Genomic DNA, 13,338 nt, shown 5'->3' with positions numbered 1-13,338 from the left:
TCCCCATGCTCAAGATAAACGCTACCAGCCTCAATGGAAAATCGCTGAATCCTCAAGGCTGATCTTCCCCCCTGTGGTTCAACACTGGGTCGAGCGGGCGTATCCTCCTGCCGAAGCGGCGTACGTTGAGGGTTTAAACAATGAAGATTTGATGAATTCCTCAATATCTGACTCTGTGAACCTACCACGAAGGTTGGTAGAGATCCGTCGCAGGTGGATGCATGATAACACCCAACTCCATCAGGCCCGAGCGACTATTCAAGAATTGAGGGACGACAAGCATCGCCTAGAAAGTCAACTTCAAACTGTGGGGTTAAGGGAGGCAAGATTCTTGTCGGAGAAAAACAAGGCTGAGGAAGATTTGCGGAGGGTGACTAACCATCTGGCTGAGGAACGGATCTTATGGGCCCGCGATATGGCGGAAAAAGATCGGGTTTTGGCTCAGGCCAAGAATGTACAGGAGGAGTTGGAACGTAAGGCCATAGCGGAGGCTCAGAAGGTGAGACTCGAGTTATCGGCCCAATTGGAAAAATTTCGTGTTGACACTGATTTTGTGTCTCAGGTTCAGGAGCGGTACCAAAGTTTGACAACTGAAGTAGAAGCCTCCCATACCAAGCTCCGGCTGATGCAGGGAGAGCTGGAGGAGCGTGAAGGAAAAGTCAAGGAGTTGCAGGACCATTGTGATTCACTTGTCACTCAAAACAACAAACTTGCTGTATCGTCGTCCTCTAAACTAAAAGAGGTGGAAAATACTCTGGCACAATCCAATGCAGAAGTCGATGATTTGACCAGCCAGCTAGCGGCTATGCGGGGAGACAGGAATTGGTTGATAACTAATGGGCTTGTGGGAGCGTTTGAGTATCTGCGTGAATCGCCCCACTTTACTAGCCTGATTGATCGTCTCTCCGCGGCTGCTTACCAATCCGGGCATCATGATGGTGTGTATAAGGGCTACATGGATTGTCAGCAGTTGGATAGGGTGCCGCCGGATTTTCAAGCTGTCAAGGGTAAGTTGCAGACTGATATGGCGAGCGCCCTTGAGGCGGCGTATACCGAGCCGCTGCCCTGCTATGGCGATTTAATGGATAAAGTCAATGAGGATGGAATAGAATCGCTACGTCTGATGCTGGACCCCGTGGATGAATCTGAAGAAGAATGACTACTCCGTTTTCTTTTTGTTGCTTGTTATGTACTCTTATTGCCTTGTTAATGACACTGTTTGAATTGGGTTTAGTGCCCATTTCTGTTTTGATTTGACAGCTAAATTAATGCAGATGTCATGATTTCTGACACCGCCGAACTGTAAAATATGGCTCTGTGACTTGTGATGATTGTTTTTCATTAATACATCCGACGTCACCACTGTCAAAACTTTTTTACTACTACTATAAATTCACCTTTCCTTTCCTTTTTTGGTTGTGTGTTTATGATGGAAAGAAAACGATATAGGCAAAGACTCTCCGAGATCTTCCGGGTTCTTGACGCTGCCGATGGCTTGCTAATGCTGCAACACCCGGTGACGAAATCGATGCTTAGGGGGAGAAGACCCATTCCCAATGCTGCTCCGGTTCGTGCCAACCGAGCATGTCAGAGCATTGTTATTGAGGATCCTCAACCAGTGGATCCCGGAGTGCCGCAGCTATCAGCTGATGTGCTGTCTGGTCTGATTCCGGTGAACCCTGAACAGCGATACCGTCTAACGTACCAACGCCATTCTGGTGGTCGGACGAGGAGGCAGCAGGTGGATAGCTCAAGTACGGTGGCCCCAATGGTTGATGGTTCATCTGACCAGTTGGCCATCGATCCATTCGTGGTTGTGGATGATGAGGTGGTGGTGCATACCCCTGCAGTGGTGATGGCACCCAGCCTTCCTCAGTAGGTGTTTTGAACATGTTCTGTTTTTTGGTTCCCCTATGTTTTGTTTTTAGGGATAGGGACAAGTACTTGGTTTTTTTGAGATAGGTCATGTACATGTGATGATGCCTATCTGTTTTGGGGCGGTGTATGTATCTATTACCAAGATACCCGCCGTAAGCGCTTGTTATTGTTAACCCTATGACTTATATGAATGAAAAGTATTTCGTGTTTAAGGGTTTTGTTTGTGTTTTTACCGTTTGATGCATTCATCGTGCGATGGTAACTTTTGTAACAAATAAACTTAAATCTTTATTAACCTTGCATGAAGCAATAAAAGAAAAGCAGAAAAATCCCAACACGGGTTACAAATGTGAATTTGAGAAGATAGTTAACTCTTGCTGTTAGGAGCAAGGTTTTACAGGTAGCATTTCCTCAACTGGGCGATGTTCCAACTGCGCGGTCCTGGCGTGCCATCTAGTCGGGATAGGCGATAGGCCCCTTTACCCAGATCTTCTTGAATGACATAAGGGCCTTCCCAGTTTGGACCCAGTTTTCCTGAAGGTTCCATTCGACTTGCTTCGTTGTCACGCATGACGTAATCACCCGCCTGGAAACTTAGCTTAGCCACCCGTTTGTTATAATATTTTTCCAACGCTTTCTTGTATCGTGCCTCGCTGATGGCGGCCGCCTCACGCCTTTCTTCCAACAAATCTAAGCCCTCTCTCAGCGATTGGTCGTTGTTATTGCCTATGCTGAGACGGCGTAATGATGGTAACCCTGCTTCAGCGGGTATCATTGCCTCCATTCCGTAGGTGAGGCTGAATGGGGTTTCGTTGTTGCTAGTTTTGGGCATTGTTCTATGTGCCCAAAGGACATGTGGCAATTCTTCCACCCACGAGCTTCCCTCGTGCCCCAGTCGCTTTTTGATGCCCTCTAGCAAACTCCCGTTCGTCCGCTCCACCTGTCCGTTACCCTGTGGGTGTGCTACCGACGTGAAAATCTGCTGGATGTGGAGATCAGTGCACCATTCCTGGAAAATTCTATCCGTGAACTGTGTCCCATTGTCACTTACCAGGTAGAGCGGTAACCCGAACCTGCACACGATGTGCTCCCAGAGGAATTTTTTGGCATTTTCCGCCGTTATCTTAGCCAAAGGTTTTGCTTCCACCCATTTGGTGAAGTAATCAACCGCCACAATTAGGTACTTCAGCTTTCCGGGGGCCGGCGGGAAAGGTCCTATGATATCCACGGCCCATTTCTGGAAAGGCCACGCTGCTGTCACCGGTACCAGGCTGTTTTTGGGCCGTATTGTCTGAGGAGCAAACTTCTGGCAACTGCGGCATTTTCGTAGTTCCGTTACAGCGTCTTCGTGCATCCCGGGCCAGTAATATCCCGCACTATGGATTTTGGCCACCACTGCTCTAGGTCCGGCGTGTATGCCGCATATACCCGCGTGAATCTCGCTGATGAGGTACTTTGCCTCTACTGGGGAAACGCATCGGAGCAACGGACCCAAGTAAGATTTTCGGTATAGGACACCATCATTGACTTCATATTGTAGCGCTTTCGTTTGTACCTTTTGTGCCTCGCCCTTGGCGGGAGGTAGTTCACCTGTTACGAGAAAGCGTAGGATCGGAGTATACCAACAAGGTTCTTCTATTGTGACAGCGGAAACACTCCGTGGTTCGATTGAGGGTGTCTGTAACGTTTCGACTTTGACTTCCTTTTCCATGCCTGAGGTGGCGAGTTTGCTTAGGGCGTCTGCTATTTGATTCTTCCCTCTGTGTACATGGTTGAGCGTGACCTTGTCGAAGGAATCCATGAGTTCTTTAGTTTTCGCCAGGTATTTCGCCATTGACTCGTCTTTAGCTTCATACGTTTCGTTTACCTGATTGTTAACCAGCAACGAGTCGACATATGCGTCTACTCTGGCTGCCCCCATGGATTTTGCCATCCGTAACCCTGCCAATAATGCCTCGTATTCCGCTTCATTATTAGAACATTCAAAGTCAAAACGTAAGGCGTACATTAGCCTGATTTGATCTGGACTTATCAGCATTAGGCCTGCACCGGACCCCTTTCCACTAGATGATCCATCAGTGTATAGCTTCCAAGTCTGCCTTGTAGTGCTGGACTCTGGTATATCTTGAATGACTGGGTCCGTAACGACTTCTCCTTCTGGTATTTCAGCTAAGAAATCAGCAATCACTTGCCCTTTAACCGCCGTTCGCTTCTGATAGTCAATATCTAGAGCCCCCAGCTCAATGGCCCATTTAGCCAACCTGCCCGAAACCTCTGGCTTGTGCAGAACCTGCTGTAGCGGGTAGTTGGTTAAGATTTGTACACGGTGTGCCTGAAAGTACCTTCTTAATCGCCTCGTGGCGTGTACTAATGCTAAAACTAGCTTTTCCAGTGTAGGATAGCGCGTTTCAGGCCCCGCTAGCACCCGGCTTATGTAGTATATTGGTGTTTGTTTCCCTTCTCGTTCGACCATGAGCACGGCGCTCACCGCCGTATGAGCTGCCGCTAAATACATCTTTAGTACTTCACTGGGTCTGGGCGCGGTCAGCGTAGGTAACCTTTCTATAAAACGCTTCATTTCCTGCAGAGCCTGTTCCGCTCCACTGGTCCATTTGAAATTCTTCTTGTTGAGGCAATCTTTTAATGTTTTTATGAATGGCAATGACTTTTCGGCGTGCCTTGCTAAGAACCTGTTGATTGCTACCAGTCGTCCATTTAGGGCTTGAGCTTCTTTCAGCGTTCGGGGAGAAGGCATTCGCGATATGGCGGCTACTTTTTCTGGGTTAGCTTTAAAACCGTCTCGGGTGACGACTACCCCCAGGAACTTCCCCTCTTCCACCCCAAACGAACATTTCTTTGGATTTAATTTTATGTTGTATTCTCTCAGCCGCTGGAAAGTTTCCTCTATATCTGCCAACATCTGTTTTTCCTCCCTGCTTTTAATTACGAGGTCGTCTACATAGACTTCCAAATTTCGCCCGATCTGTGTTTCGAACACCTTGTCCATGAGCCTCTGATAGGTAGCTCCTGCGTTTCGTAGCCCGAAAGGCATCTTGGTATAACAGAAGATGCCAACGTCGGTATGAAACGCTGTTTTCTCTTCATCTTCCTTGGACATTTTAATTTGGTGGTACCCTTTATACGCGTCTAGGAAACACTTGAATCGATAGGGTACCAGAGAATCGACCTTTAAATCAATCTCGGGCAACGGGTACGCGTCTTTTGGGCACGCCTTGTTCAGGTCTTTGAAATCGATGCACATTCGCCATGTGCCATCTGGTTTTTTCACCATGACCGGGTTAGACACCCAAGTATGGTATTGTGTTTCCCTGAGAATTCCAGCTTCCACTAACTTGCGTACTTCTTTAACGACCGCCGCCCGGCGGTCCGGGGCCATGTTGCGCTTACCCTGAGCGACTGGCTTAACGCCTGGTAGTGTGGCGAGCTTGTGTTCCGCTTTGTCACGGGGGACTCCCGTCATATCGGAGTGCTCGAAAGCGAAAATGTCCGCGTTTCTTTTTAACAATTGCTTCAAATCGCTCTTAACTTCTGGGGACAGAGTGTCCCCAATTGTGACCATTTGGTCCGGGTGGCGCGTGCTCAATACCCATCTTTCTGGTCCCGTGGCTCCAGTGGGCCCTTGGCGACATCGCTTGGTATTCAATACTTCTCCGATTTTATCGCGAAATACGGTGGCGATACCTTGCGGTGTTGGGAACTTCATAAAACCTCTTGCCGTGGAGACTATGGCGTCTAACTTTCCCAGGGTGAATCTTCCGATAATCACATTGTGGTATGACTCAGCGCGGACCACAAGGAAAGTTAGTAGTATGGTTCTTTCTTTGGGTGATTGCCCGAAAGTTACCGGGAAAGTGATTTGACCAATAGGATCAACCTTTTCCCCTGTGAAGCCTTTGATAGGGGCGTGTACTGATTCGAGCAGCTTCCTATCTTCTGATTGCATTCTGTTAAAGCAATGTTCATAGATGATATCTTCTGAGCTTCCGGTGTCGACTAGGATTCGCCTCATGCGGTAGTCTCCTACTGCCGCGGATATGATCAGGGCGTCTGTGGTAAGATGCAAATCCTCCATTCGTGGTTCTATAGTCATTGTTGCCAACATCCAAGGCTCGAGTGTGGAGAAACTCCGCTTCGCCCCCTTCCTATGTCAGCACGAACCATGTTCAATTCGCGCGGCCTTTTGCCTGCCGCCTTGTCGTTCTCCTCCTTGACCACAAGCGGGCCTTGCTTGATATCTCGCACTAGGTGTGCCAATTTACCCGACTTCACGAAATATTCGATCTGCTTCTTAAGCTGAAAGCAGTCGTTGGTATCGTGCCCGCTTCCCTTGTGGTACTCACAGTATTTACTCGTGTCTTTGTTCGGATTATCTTTCAGCGGCTTTGGTGGATTAAGCCTGAGGTTTTCTGAGGCAAGAATTTCAGCCGGGGTCTTGCTTAAATTTGGATATTCAGGCCGAGGTTTTGACGTCTCGTTCTTTGAATAGGAGCTTCGGTGTCTGTCGTATCGCGAGTCCTTGTCGTTTCTCTGATATCGGTCTCCCCTATGTTTGCTTTTAGACCCTCGGTGATCTTTTTCCTCCTGACTTTTTAGGGCTTCTTTCTTTCTATTGGCTGCGTGGCTGGCCGCTACCGCTTTTTCCTGTATAACATATACCTTGGCTATTCGCAGTATTTCATCTATGGTTGGGGGTACCCCATCCCTTCCATGCAGTGTTCTCAGTAGTTCGTCATCATTAACCCCTTGGAGGAATGCTCCGCATGCCAGATCGTTGGTGACGCCTGGTATCGCCAGGCTTTCTTTGTTGAACCTGATGATAAAGTTTTCTACCGTCTCATTGTCTCGACGACGAATATGAAGGAGTTCGTTCCTATCTTTCGTATGTCGGCGCTGCTGACTAAACTGTAGGATAAACTTTGATTCCAAATCTTCAAAACTGTCTATCTCGCCTGTGGGCAGGCTGTCCCACCATACTCGTGCCGCTCCCACTAGGGTTTGTACGAACATTTTACACCATAGGGGCATGGGCCAGCAGGCCACTTCACCCGCGCTCTTAAATAAATTGAGATGGTCGTCCGGGTCGGTGAGGCCATCGTACTTACCGACCGTTTGGGGCATTTTAGGTTTTTCCTTGATAGGAGCTTCAGCGATCCTACGAGTGAATTTGGATCGGAATGTCGCGTCTACCGGCTTGTATGGTTTGGTTAATTCGTCTTCTTCCACATTCACGGGTTGTGCGGGTGGAACATTCACACCCGGGGCAGGTCCTGCCACCAGACTGGAGTTTTCCAAAGGGGTCACCCGGGGTCTGACCGCGTTTTCTCTGTCGTGCACAGGTTCAGTTGGCGCTTGGGTATACATTGGTTGTGGAGTTGGAAAATTCCACCATGGCGGCATGTAAGCCGCGTACGGCGATTGAGAGCTTCCTTGCGCTGTTCCCTGAAACGGATACGCTGTTCCCCCGTATGAGGGTAAATACCCGAAAGGGGGCGCATAGCAATACCCCGGGAAATACATCTGATTTCCTGGTGTGACAGGGGCATTCATTACCCCCGTTGGCATGATAACCGGCTGATGAGGTGGTGTAGATAACGCCGCCGTAAGCGCGGCTGAGTATAGCGGCGGCATTGGGTTAGAAATCAACGGCTGGTAGTATTGAGGCGTACTGGTTTCTGACACTAAGATACTGGGGCTCGCCGAGGTGATAACAGGAGTGGAGTAGAGGCGTGAAGCCTGTGAAAAAACAGTTGTCCCCGGAGCGAATGTGTTACCGCCAGTCCCCTCCAACCTCCTTGGTGGTGTTTGTGAGGGCATATAGAGGAAAGGGTTTGTAACCACGGTCTGGGAAGAGGCGGTGGTGATATTGTCAAAACCTGGAGGTGGCCCTTCCGCCTCGAACTCTGGATCTAACGACCTTGTGACGGCCGGGGAAGACTGTGGAACGGTACTAGTTCCCGCCCCTAGCGCCAAATTATTATTTGTCAACGTTTGACCAGCCATGTTCTGGTCACTTGCCATGAAGTTCTTGTCGCTAAATAGGTCCCACGGATGGCGCCAATGAAGAAACACTGACCTAAGCAGCACCTACGGCTTCAATGATTAGTGACTCGAACGCTTGGCTGCAAAACAGAAACACCGTTAGGACTCGTTACAGGAATGGGGTTATTCCTGTAACCACCCTCCGGCGTGAGAATAAGTATTGGTTTATGAGAGAAGTTTTGGAGAAGAAGATGTATGAGAACAAGATGATCATACCTTATACGTTTGTCTCTATATATAGGTTTTCCATTAGGGTTTCCTTTATCCCAGGATGTATTCCGATAAATTAGAGATTTACACGATCTTCCCGAAAAGTTGGAGATTTAGTTGTGCACCTTCCATGTAGATATGGAAGGTTCTAGAATAAACGTTTGTATTTATATAAATATAAAAGGTTGTAACCGGGTCGGGTTGACCGATGCGGGTCACACCTCGTCAATATTCTTGGCGTACCATGAGGCTGGAGTTTCGCCTTCTGGTAGCCCTAACAGTGCCGAAACGTTTTGAGGCGGTGTTGGGTTCGAAGGTCCTTCGCCGTTGTTTCCTGGGGTGACCATCTGAGTGATGCGGGTGATGCTCCCGCGCGGGCCCCCAGTGTTGGTTATTTCGATTTCACCAATTTCTTCAATGTGTTGGGCTTGAATGTTTTGGATTCCTTCTCCCAACGCCCCATTAGAGTTTGCTCCGAAACCAAACTCGGGAATGGTTCCTTGACCAACCATGATCGAAGGAAGAGAGATGTCGAAAACTCAGAAAAAAGAAGATGAAAATGGTTGTAGAGAAATCGGTGGGCGCCAATGAAGAAACACTGAACTGATTAGGCAACTGATCAGTTTAGTTTATGTTTCTACCATAGTGGTTAATCTTCTAATGAAATATCTGAGCTCCGACTTGATGTTTAATCCTGCAAAACAGAACACCGTTACTCGTCAAGAGGGGAATGTGGGGGTTTCCCTCTTAACCGGGCTCCGGCGTGAGAATAAGCGATTGCTTTGGGAGGATAATTAAGTGTTAAGTGTCAGAATAGAGGGAATAGAATGTTTAACCTGTGGAGTGAGGTCTCTATTTATAGCCGGAGAGATGTAAGAGGATATGGGCTGATGGGCCTTGGGCCGGTAATTGACAACATAATGGATATGCTCTTTGTCTCACTGGAGTCGACCGTTTAGTGGCTTCTAGAAGCTCTTCGGCGCCGGCGCACCTTGATTGGAGCCACGTGTCATTGTTGTCGGCCCTGTCGTCCTTCTGCCATCAGCAGACAAGTGGAGATCGTGGGACAGATGTCTCCGTCCTCTGATTGGTGCTACGTAGGCGTCCTTAAGTACTTCTCGTCAGACGATCGTGGCGCACGATTGAACAGAGCCTGCTGGATGTTCATTGGCTCTTTTTCTCTGCCACTTGTACCTTGTGTACTACCTGAAGCAGCTTTGCGCTGCTTCCTTGTGTGATTCTTGCTGAGCACGTAACTGACCTGCGCGGGGTTTGGAGTGACTGTGTGCTCCTTCAGTATGCTAAGTGCTGTTATCGGAGCTTCTCGTCGGCTAACCCTCGCGCGTCGTAGAGCAGGAGATGGTGTAACTCGCGCCAGGCTCGTGGTAGGAAGTTTATTGAATAAGGAGTATGGTTCCTCGCGCAACCTTGATGGAGGTTTGCGCGGCGTTTTTAAAACCATACCTTTTCAGGTTAACTTGGAAACTTATTTACAAATTAACTTTAATCTCAACTCTATCTTGTTTTGCAAATAAATTGAAACAAATAAGTCAAGCAATTCAATTGTATATGTGGAAAAATGCAATCGTAGCCCTATAGTTCCATTTCTCAAATGTCAAATATGAAACATAGGTTTAGTTAAGTTTTGCCACATAATTTAAGTTATGTTGACCTTTTAGTTATTTAACAACTTTTAATCTATCATTTTAACTTGCATCGTAATCATAAAGTTATCATTTTTATTCATAAAGTATAAGATTTATAAATTATAACCACTATTATTTCACTACAATGAAAATAATAATGGTACAATTACTGGTATCAATCAATCAACCATATCATTTAACTATTCATCGTTTTACAATATACTTTAAGGATTAAATAAAAAATCATAGACTCATGGTAAACATAAAAAGAAATATTTTGTAACGAATCAATTATCTTTTGTAAGAAATAAATATTTTTTTATCTATATTTTCATTACAAAGTAGCTCCTTTGGTTTTCACACATGCCCTTGTAAAGTAGCCCCTTCCGATTGGAAAACTACACACCCTAGTCTCAAATTTTAGGAGTAACTATGATTATGAAAAATGATCGCTTATGTACAACCATATGTCCAAGTGCTCACATTGAAAAAACCTTTATTTCAAGCCACTCAAAAAGTGTCCTGGCCTATAGTAACAATATCACAAACAACACATATACGCCTTGTTACACATCACTAAAAAGTGTGAAACACACACATCACTTACACCATGCACCAAATGCCCCTAACATATAGATCGGACACATACGATATAAAAAAAAAACAAAAGTTAACTGTCATTTTTGTCCCTGTGGTTTGTTCACTTTTGCCATTTCAGGCCAATTTTAAAAGATGCACCAGTTTCCTCCCTGACATACTGGAAATGTGTCACTTCAGTCCAAAAATTAAAACCCAGTTAACTCAGACACGTTAAATGAAGGGTATTATTGTCAAGTCATATATCTTTTATTTTCACCTTATTTTTATGAATTGACAATAAGATCATTCATTTAACCTGTCTGACTTAACTGAATTTTAATTTTTGGACTGAAGTGACACGTTTCCAGTATGTCAGGGAAGAAACTGGTGCATTTTAAAAAATTGGTCTGAAATGGCAAAAGTGAACAAACCACAAAGACGAAAATGACAGTTAACTCAAAAAACAAATATAATTCTCAAAACACCAAACAATATAAATAAATTGTCTAGTAACTAGATTGTTACCATGCCGCGCGTTGCGGCGGCGAAGCCTTAGTTGTTTATATTTGGCGGCATGTTATATGATGCGTTAACCATATAAAAACCTGTGTTTCGATGTATCCGATCTAAAACACCGTGGTTACAAAATAAACAGAATCGAACCTGAGTTGGTTCGTTTAGTGAGTGTTCCATCTAACTGCTATACCATCCTTACCTTTGTATTAAAACTTAGCGGAGTCAAAACGTACTATAATTCGGATTTATACCGTCGAGTGAAAATGTATTCTATTTGACCCGACCCGTTTATGTCAAACATAGACCAACAAAAAACGTACAAAAAAATAAGCATGAAAACGCATATATTTCACCAGACTCGTTTTCGGGTAAAAAGATTATATCGAAATGTGAAGTTTTAAGGTTTACTTTGAAAACACATTATATTTGACCTAACTCATTTCTAGAGAAAAAAAATTATATGAAAACATGAATTTATAGCGACATATACGTAAAGAAACTAAAACTTTTTGAGCATGTATGTATATAATTACTATATGTGTAGTTTAGATATTGATATACATAACTTCTGTAATAAATGGAAAACAATACATATATTCTGCAATTAAATGGTTAACTCAAATTTAATAAATACCCTAATGACAAAAATGCATAATGCGTATTCATTTACTTTTTTGCTTGTCGTTTAAACTTAAACTTAGTTTATCATTATTTGATAATTACATGAGTGAAAATTATAAATATGTGTCACTTTGTTAGATATATCCATAATAAGTTTGAGGGTAGCTTTTGTAAGAAGTCAAAATAAGAAGGGCACTGCATAAATGTGCAAAACCATCTAAAACAAAAAGAAACCGGTTTGCAAAATCTTCTAGCAAAACTGGTCTTCTTAGTCTCTGCCACCACCACAAAACGGACCATCACCTAAAAATTGCCAACAGCCACCCCCATCAACCGAGACAACACGACCTCCCCCATCGCTGTTGTTTTTGCCATCGTCACATGGAGAAGTTGTCTTCCAAACCTACCAAAGCACCGCCACCATTTCACCTTCACACCACCGACAATAATGACGATATCGGTGATCTTCAACATCCGTACGGATCTCTGTCGTTTTATATATCTATACAGTCTCTTGTGGATGAAATCACTCATCATTCTCAAGTAATCATGTGATCGTTATTTGTTAACGTTTTTTTTATAAACTTTCTGGTGTATATTTTGTAACATGCAAATTGTGAAATAAAACATTTTGGAGTTAATCTGAGTTTATTTGTTCGCACAGAAACTAAAACATGCATATGAAATCGATGATTACCGGCGGCGGTGGTGGTTTGGTGATTACCAACGACAACCATGGCTAACAATAAAATTATAAATGTCTAACATTTGTAATGAAGACAAATTTTTTTATATGAGAAAGAGAAAATGATGGGGGAGTAAGTAGATGGAGAGGGAGAGAGAAAGACTGTTAAAATAGAAATGGAATAGAGAGAGAGAGGAAAAAGGATGAAGTGTGACGAAACAAACTGTTTTTGTCAAGTCAAAATCTTTAGGGGTAGTTTTGTAATTTTGTCGTTGGCTATGCCACCGACCTTTATGTTTAAGATTATATAAATTGCTATAAATATAAATATTTAGGTTGCTACATTTGTATTAAGATGTGCAAACATTCAATAAGACTACATGGTATGGTGATGGACCATCCTTGGAGGATGGTCCGCCACGTAGGCGACACGTCACAATCCTCACTAAGATGGTCCATCCTCCAAAACTACAAGGCATGGTAGGATGATCCTAGTCATAGTCCTCACCATGTTTTTTTTTTTATTTTTTTATTATTTTATTTTTTTTAAAATTTGACAAATATACTAATAAAATATTTTCATTAATATTAAACACACAATACATAAATATTAAAAAAAAACATAAACTTAAAAAAAAAAGACTTAATAAAAAAAACATAAACTTAAATAATTTGATGCTTTTTCATGATGTCGTTTTGTAGTTTTTTAAACATCGAACGTTTCGGCTCGGGTTCGTTCTCGACATTCATCATCATTATTTCCCATTCCTTAAGCCGAATTTTTTCATCGGAGATTCGGATTTTCTCATTCGACAATCGGACCTTTTCTTTTAACTTCTCGTCCGATGCACGACTTTTTTCTTCGACGGCCCGCTCCTTCGTCTTCGACTTTTGGGCCGATATGTCGTTGTACACTTTTAGGTGTTCCATAAACTCAACCATGTTCGGGTCCACCCTTTCCTTTCCTTTTTCCTTGGCCCGCTCCTTCTTTGTTTTGTCTCGGCCCGGTGGACGCTCGGGTTCACGTACGTTATACTCGTCTTCGTCAAAGTCGGCGTCATCATTTAAGTTAATGTGACACCTCGCGTCCGATCCACCGGCGCTTAAACTACCCGTTTCCGATGTTTTTTGGCGTTTAGCCAT

Source organism: Helianthus annuus, chromosome 13 (genome assembly GCF_002127325.2).
Source record: "Helianthus annuus cultivar XRQ/B chromosome 13, HanXRQr2.0-SUNRISE, whole genome shotgun sequence".
Classification (NCBI taxonomy): Eukaryota; Viridiplantae; Streptophyta; class Magnoliopsida; order Asterales; family Asteraceae; genus Helianthus; species Helianthus annuus.
The sequence above is the reverse complement of the archived record's forward strand: the minus strand, read 5'-3'. Positions refer to the sequence as shown.